Here is a 6,267-nt window from a genome sequence, read left to right on the forward strand (position 1 = left end):
CTCTGGAAATTATCTCCTACTTATCAAAAGAGACATCTTCCAATACCCATGCATCAAGAATTATTCTGCTGTCAACCAAACCAAGAGCTCCAGATCAAAGTCATTTCAACATGACCAACTCTATTTTCTCTGTCTTCACCATCCTTCAAGAAATGTCGGTTGTCTCTTGAAAAACTATATCAACCACAAGACTTCCACTCATCAAAGGATTAATTATTAGCCAATTTCTTCAAAAACTCTTCAAGCTCTGCAAGCCAATAAATCTTAACAAAAGAAATACCCAAAACTAGAGACATTGTGAATCCTCACATGCAAGCAACATGCAATTCACCAAACTGAGCTCTAATACCATCTGAAGGGAAATAAGAGCACCTCAAAAAGTCATATGAGATCACTATGCATATTTTGTATCCAATAGTTCCTTGAACAACTTCTAATAAGAAAATACAAGTGCATACTACTATGCCATAGAAGCGAAAACAGACATAGTTGATTTTCCATAGTTAAAACCTTAAAGGAAGGTGATTGCAATTTACCGATCTAAATAAATTTCAATAGTATTACAACATACTGATTATTATTCTACAATTATAAAACTAGAAGAATGAGACAACATAGAGAACATAAATATACATGAGGAAAACCTTTCCAGGTAAAAACCTCACCCTCCAAACTATCAAGCTAATGTATTATTCAACAACAAGTTACAATATATTTTCAGCCTTCACATGAAGATTTACATCTTGCTCTATTCTAGAGAAAATCCGGCATCATAAGCCTCTACAAATAACTTCTCATATCTCATTAATTCTCTACAATAATGCTTTGTACTTATAGAGTTTTCATGCAAGAGGAAACAATTTCTAAAGCGTCTACATTCAACACATCTACAAATTATTTTAGAAACTTCTTTATGCACAACCCTTGCATTAAACAAAGCATAAGAGAATAAATCGTCAAAAAACAGAATCTTTCTATTTTTTTACTCCAAGTCTTTTCTTGTGGAAGAATCCAAATTTATTTAGCAACTTTCCATGAAAGCACAAATAAAGCAATAAATCGTGGTAAGGCTGAGTCATCATATCCCAACACTTTCCTAGTTGCACTAGACTCCTCTTTAAGCCAATTTTTTTGTTACCCTAATACCAAAATTAAATGCAGATTATTTTGATCTACAGTGAAAGCTTTAGCAGTTAGCCGTATCTAAAAATACACTTAAAAACTAAAACCAGCGGAAGATACAGTTTTCCACAAGAAAACTGATCTTGTTGTTTTCTGAGCTGAATTACAGCATGATTCTAAATACATTCCCATATGAGTGTTTTCCCCAGTCCAGCCTCCAGAAAAAATCTCTCCACCCAGCAACCTACACTCATTGACAAATCAAAACCACTGCCCGGAAAAGAGAATCCCTAATCCCTAATAACCCGTTACAGCAGGAAGAACCCCAAAAGGCAGCTAAAAAATTCCATTTTTTGAAACTGATGGGAAAGTTAGAAATATCCCCATAACTCATCATATGCATCACTTATAATTTTATTGCAACTGAACAAAGTTGAAATATCCACCAGCATATCACTACCAAAAAGTTAAAAACTGATATTCCAGGAAAACCTGATTTTATAATGCTATGCTTCAATAGGAAAAAATTGTTTAAAAAAATTGTGTTATAGGTTAACTACTAACATTTTATTAAAAAAAACCTGAACAAAATCCACATGTCACCATAGCTTAGTAGTAGTAGCATTTATAGCACCATTACATTTATCAAAACAGCTATAAGAAGACTGACTTTATCAATAGGATAATCACTGCCCGAAATATAAAGTGATTTCAGCATGAAATTTGAGCCTGAAAACTAGATGGCAGGAAGAAACTATATATAGTTGGACCAAAAGTATTCCAAATTCATCTGCATGGCAAGAGAAAATTCAACTGCAGTGTTTTACAACCAGTCAATTTTATTCATAGGTGAGCAAGCAAAATATGGAAATCCGCTAAATTGAATACTGGGAGAGAGGTCAGCTACAATAAGAATACAGATAAATCTTGATAGTAAGAAAAAAGATAACTTTTGAGAGTTCCACACAAAGTTCTACATATCAAAGCCTTCTAGTAATAGTTTCTTTTGAGAAAACATACAAGAGTATATTCCAGACATGATAAATACCATGATTTCTAGAGCCAGTTCTTATCTCCTTAAGTCCATTGCCAAAAGATTAAGACATCTGTCTATAATATTGCAGCGTTCTCCCACTATATATTAATGTCCTTGCAAAACCAGCACCCCAAAAATAGGATGAACAAGTTCATTTCCTTCCTTTACGAGACAACCATAATAAATTTAATGCATAAAAAAGGAACTGTCTTTTTAAAAGCTCACAAGTTTAACAAATCCATCCAGAGAAAAACAACATATAAAGATACTTCTCAATGATCTAGTTATCTCCAGAAAATAAATGCTGGCAATGACAATTACAAAGTACTGATATCAATTTAAGAGTGAACATTTAATGTTCATGTTTAGGTCTTCCCAACCCGGCTATATTTATAAGTGAAATACAAGACTGGCTATGAAGTTCTATCAATTAATTCACAAATGCAAGGTATCATATTCTAAAAATAATGTCTTTCAGTTCCTCTACACCACAGTATGAAGGAAATTACTGAAAGAGCATTACTGCTTCAAAAAAACTTTACAAATGCCACAAAACTGATCGAAACAAAATATCACGAGTCATAGCTCAAAATCATCATCTGCAATAGCCTCTTCAGCAGCAGCTTCCTCCTCATCATCATCCAGTCTGAAATATGGATTGTGTGACTCTGGTCTGAATTTGTAGCCTGTGAAGATGTAGAAGGCCAGGGTAGCTAGTTCTGTTGTCAAATCACAGGTCCAGGAATACTGGTAAGATATAATTGTTCTTAGGGCAAAAATCACTATCCGAGTGAAGTATATATAGCTAACTACTACAAGATAGTACTGCCGAAACAGAGTGAGCTTCATTAGGCTTCTAGCTGCCTTGCCATCAGTCTGGGCAGCTTCTCGAAGATGCTTGATAGACCAAATAATAGGGAAAAGCACAGCACAACAACAAATCACGTCCACGAGGAGCAACAACTGTTTCCACGTAATCCAACTTTGTATAGATGGTCCTGCCTCATCTATCACAACAGCAGCAATGTTTGCGAGTACTTGAAGGGGAATAACTATCATGAGAACCCTCTTTTCTTTTTCCTGCAAAAATGGTTTCAGAATCGACCATCCTGTGCCTATGAGGACAATCACAGTAAAAAGCATAACGCCCTTCACAAAACTAAACAAATAAAATGCAATATCCCATCCATGGGCAGTTCCAGTTCGCTTTGTATAGGATTTATCTTCTGCCTCACAAAGCAAATTAAGGGCTTTCATGAGAACCAAGACACCCATTAGAATATGGATCATGTGAATGGCCTTCTTCTTCTTCAAGCAAACATAAAACCATCCCCCACCTAGTACCATATATATGAAAAATAAGCTAAAATACAAGTTTGGCAATGGAGCCTGCCCTACTGATAAATAATCCACTTTCCCGTTGCCCTGTAAATTATACATAGCAGTTCTCACATTCATCCATACTTGAACACTAGGTAGACAATTGCCAAACATGAGCTTGTATTCATTTGCTTGTGGTGCCTCAAAAGATTTATCAAAAAATTGTTTGGACTGACCTATTTCCCCAAAGTTGAAAAGTTTCGAGACAAGTTCATTCTTAAGGACACAGTATGCCTCTGAAGCTGAACCACTCAACATTGAGTACCGCATTTTGATCTCAACCCAATTCTCTTCTGTAACTAGAAAAAATCCCATGAAAGAGGGGTCCACTTCAAGGCCCAAGGGTGTAAATGATACATTTGATATAGTGATATCCAGACGGCCCTTAGCGCTGAATCCAAATTTCTCAAATTCAATAACAGCCCTACTGTCGGCATTGATTGATGTGTGTCTGATTTCCGCATATGATGATGCCAACAGAGTTGAAATAGTAGCCATTAAAAAAATTGAAGGCCAACCCATTTTAAACTGGTCACAAAAACTACACATACAAGGTAACAAATAACTAATAACAGCACCTTGTTGTAAAAAGGTTATCCAGGTTGGTTGCCTGACCAATGCAGTGTACACACAATTCCCTCCCTCCCACAGTTTGGAATGTCCAGTTAGTTAAACGCCTTCTTGTTCAAACCAGAGTTGAATTCAAGGTGCTTCTCCAATTTACCCTCCCTAACCAGATGTAGAATCAGCCAAACACGGTTTCCACTGAATCAATAGTATTTCTCTACATGCTGTAACCAAAAAAATAACAGAATCAATAGAGCTCAGTAAACTTTGAGTGGAATAAATACAATCAATCAAATAAAACCTACCCCTATCAGTGATGTTCACAGATCACGACAATTACACAATTAATTGCAACTCTATCACTACTCATTACAAGCCAGTGTTACTTCAAGTTTCTGGGATGGGGGGAAGCAATAGTGGGTACCGAAAAAATTGTCCAATTTCCCATGTTTCAACGCCTGCCTAATATAAGCTTTATAGAGGGCCGGGTAGACGGATCTGTATTGACCGATTTACGAAGAGGAACTCAAACAAATTGAAACTAGTTAATTTTTTTTGAAAAATTAAAATGTTTTGAACGTGCTATTTATATCCTCCTTTTCTAAGGCTATTAGTTCCGATAAACAAAATACCGTACCCCCGAGTCCCCAGGACGCTTAAACCCCAGGGATTTGCCTCTGTGGAACACTGTTACAAACAATTCTATACAACACAATGGAAGAAAGGAACATTGATTGAGACAAAGAATAAGATTAAGCCACATGATTTTAAAATGAGGGTTAACTGGGACGAACTCCACGAGTAAAATATAATGGAGTTTTCAAAGTGGAGTTCTAGGTTCAAATCCCCACAAGATTTGATAAATTATTCAAATTAGATAGATTTCCACATTCAATTCACTTAATAGAGGACTCTAGATGTGGATCCCAGATAATTTTCACAGAGAATATACCAGTTAAATGGTGCATTCGAAAATTACCCCCGACGTTGAAAACAAAAATGGTTGCAGAGAAATAGAGCTATGGCTATATAAATTTAGATACATTCACCCGGGAATCTGAACCATGGTGACTATAAAGTACTAAAGAACAGAAAAACCTTTCTGAATCCTTTCTTTCGCCAGTTACAAAATTAACAAAACAAAAAAATTGGAATGGTGTAATTACTTATTAATAAACAATTCTAACATACCCAACAGGTCACTCATGGAAAACCCGCTCAAAACATAATAATTGGGAGAAATTAAACGCAGGCAAAACATACTAAATACAAAAACGCATCCAAAGCATCATGAATTAAAACACAATCAGATGATCAGAAAAATCTATGAAGAGGATGTTTCTTACAAGTTCGAAAACTTCAGCTGTCCTACTACTGCAAACGCTTGTTATTCTTGTAAAAGCAAAACTATGACTGAGAATATGGAACTTTTACAGACCTGCGTGATGGGCACCTTCTCTGCAAATCAAAATGGCCTTCCGAATGAAGCATGCGTTCCACAAAAGCAAGGCTCCCTGCCTTCAGAGCAACGTAACAATTATGGTCAGAAAATATGAAGATTTGACCGAGGAATTTATTATTTGAAATGATAAAGGGCCGGCGAGGGGAAAATGAAAGGAAAAGTTGGACGAGTCGTATGCTCCAAGACCCCAACCGCTCTCTCTAGGTGGGATGTGGAACTCACGAACCCTCCTCGTCTAAGGTCCGGTTGGATGTAGAGACCTCTCTCTTTTTGCTTAGAGGTTTGTTAGCATTGCGTGTAGGAGTTTAAATTCATATCTATTTTGTGTTTCAAGTTGTGTTTTAAGATTTTATTTATATTTATGGAGTTTATACTATTTAGAAATATTAAATTTATTTAGGCAATAGTTTAGTCGATAGGTTATATGTGGGAACTTTGTTCTTGTAAAAATAATTTTTACACCAGAAAATTGTCAGCCCTTACTGAAAAATTGTCAGCCTTGAGTGAATTTTATTTTCTGACCAATTTTATGTTAACTCTCTATTAACTATCATTTTGTTTTTTATCTATTCTTTATTTAATTTTTTAAACTTCTAGAGAAAGTACAAAACGATAATTTTCGTCTAAGAAAAAAGAAAGAAAGTGCAATGACTTCAACTTTAACCTTTCACCTTAATTTAATAACTCATGTGTGGTCATA

At 35.6% G+C, this 6,267-nt stretch overlaps 1 pseudogene across 2 annotated transcripts; it reads right to left on the reverse strand.

Moving 5' to 3' along the window:
- Positions 1–2,418: 2,418 nt before the first annotated feature.
- LOC149533228 (protein CANDIDATE G PROTEIN-COUPLED RECEPTOR 7 pseudogene) lies at positions 2,419–5,845 on the reverse strand (annotated as a pseudogene). Of its 2 annotated transcripts, none has more exons than XR_016357143.1 (2): positions 5,544–5,845; positions 2,419–4,329 (listed from the first exon to the last, which is right to left on the reverse strand). The product of XR_016357143.1 is annotated as a protein CANDIDATE G PROTEIN-COUPLED RECEPTOR 7 pseudogene, transcript variant X1 (transcript). The 2 variants fall into 2 exon arrangements; XR_016357144.1 differs by having other exon boundaries at positions 5,452–5,580.
- Positions 5,846–6,267: the final 422 nt, after the last annotated feature.

The sequence above is a fragment of the Cupressus sempervirens genome, chromosome 10, assembly GCF_028749045.1.
Source record: "Cupressus sempervirens isolate cs-2001-9-10 chromosome 10, ASM2874904v1, whole genome shotgun sequence".
Taxonomy (NCBI): domain Eukaryota; kingdom Viridiplantae; phylum Streptophyta; class Pinopsida; order Cupressales; family Cupressaceae; genus Cupressus; species Cupressus sempervirens.